Source organism: Nanorana parkeri, unplaced genomic scaffold (assembly GCF_000935625.1).
Source record: "Nanorana parkeri isolate BGI_ZX_2015 unplaced genomic scaffold, ASM93562v1 scaffold2889, whole genome shotgun sequence".
Taxonomy (NCBI): Eukaryota; Metazoa; Chordata; class Amphibia; order Anura; family Dicroglossidae; genus Nanorana; species Nanorana parkeri.
In genome coordinates this window covers 72,155-74,187 of record NW_017309157.1, presented here as the reverse complement: position 1 = coordinate 74,187, position 2,033 = coordinate 72,155, and the positions used below count along the sequence as shown (strand labels likewise).

At 51.0% G+C, this 2,033-nt stretch overlaps 1 protein-coding gene across 1 annotated transcript in view; it reads left to right on the top strand.

Moving 5' to 3' along the window:
- Positions 1–2,033, top strand: part of ALPL (alkaline phosphatase, liver/bone/kidney) — a 19,022-nt gene that overhangs the window by 1,133 nt on the left and 15,856 nt on the right. The window lies entirely within an intron of this gene.

Here is a 2,033-nt window from a genome sequence, read left to right as displayed (position 1 = left end):
CAAAGTCCAAGGTATTGGAGGGAATTATTGTTACACAATAACAGTTTCTACATTGTGTCGGTGTGTTATGTTGTTATGCTGCTTGTAGGTCACATGTTCTGCTCAATGCAAACCAAAGTCCTAAATCACAGGGGAGAGCTGCAATGGCGATGCAGAGGCGCACCTGGTCACATGACCCATCAGACATGCACAGCACCTGCACCAAGCAGCGGCGGTGTCCCCAGTGCTTACACTCTAATGTCCCCTCCCCCACAGTCACATCAGTCTCTGTACAGAGGAGCTTACACTCTAATGTCCCTCCCCCCACAGTCTCTGTACAGAGGAGCTTACACTCTAATGTCCCTCCCCCCACAGTCTCTGTACAGAGGAGCTTACACTCTAATGTCCCTCCCCCCACAGTCTCTGTACAGAGGAGCTTACACTCTAATGTCCCCCCACAGTCCCACACTACTATACATGTATATAGCTCTGACATATACCGCGGTGCTGTACAGAGTACATTGAGCCGTCAGTCTCATTCAGTGTGTTTTTCTGACTCCTCGGCACACAAGTCTGTGTTCTGTATTGACTCCGGAGTGAAGCCGGATTTAACTCAGGGGGGAGGGGTGATCTGGGGATATGTCTCTCCAATCACGGGAGTCCTAGCCCTCGGTGTGGATCTGCCCTTGCCATGGGTATCCGAGTCTCCTCGGGCGGACCGCTGCATTCCACGGCTGGGTCAGCAAACCGCCAGACGGCTCCCAGAACACACGGGACGCTTCATGAGCTTCTGCTGGTCCCGGGGGAACGTTTCCAGCCTGCGGTTCCGGCACCGGTGGAATTTTGTCATAAATAGGATTCGTCTCTTTCTACGGCAAAGCCGATAAATTGTAATAAACCTAAAATTACCGTTTTATTTATACCGCCAAGAGCCAAAAACGCAGCTCAGACCGAGGAGACACCACAGAGTACAGCAAACACGGACAGTTCTGGACTCGTCTGACCCAATAAATCAGGACTGCAGGAACAAATATCCCGTCACAGGGAGAGCAAACACCTGCAGCATGACCTCTATATAGTGCCAACACCTGCCGCAGCCACGTACAAAGGACACACCGGAGCCGTAACCTAACATGCAGCAACCCGGGAGGCAACGGGATGTACAAGGCAGGTACATAGTCCAGCCTGTCATAGTCCAGCCTGTCATAGTCCAGCCTGTCATAGTCCAGCCTGCCATAATAATAGGATATATAATATGGTGTAGGACCAGACAATGGAGACAGACCCCCCCCTCACACACCCTCCCAGCACATTAACCCCTTCAGAAACCTAAAGTGCCTGCTGCCGCCCTCATGAGCCTTGTCCCCATTGCACCGCATGACCCTTCTCCTGGAATCCGGCCCCTACATCCATTGTAGTAGTATAACTAAATGTACAGCGCTAAATGTCCTTCAGGAAGTTCAATACAAATTGCATCCATTGTAGAGCGAGGGGCCATGCAAGCCAGTTATGGTGGTCACGTGATGTTGGTTTACAAACAAACCTACCAGCTGCACCCACCTATACAGGGAGGCAAAGTGACAGCTGGGCCAGCACGCTGCAGCCGTCACTGTGCAATCATTCTAACATGTCCAGGTCCCAAAAATAAAACAGGATTGAGGTCGGAAAATGAGTTATCAGCGTCGCAACACAAAAATGTGGCCTCTGGGCTCCAGTGACCTCTGCTCGGGATAGTAATGTGATGAGAATACGTGGGCTGGTGGGCTGGCTAAGGAAGTGCTAGTTGCCCGACTATCGCAGTTGCTTCCTTTGAATTTAATACCTTGAGAGCTTCTGACCTCAGCGAGCATGCAGCCAGTGAAACCAACTTTTGTTCTATGTGCTCGTTTTGGGTCATTGGCTCAAAGTATTGACGTTTGTGAACATTAAACAACCGGGAACGTGGAATCTGTAAGAGAGGCAGCAATGTCAGCTCACATATCAGACTTTACAGGCTGCATACTAGTTCCAGGGTTGTGTCATTCACGGGAGGCGGGACATGGCCTCCCCCCCCC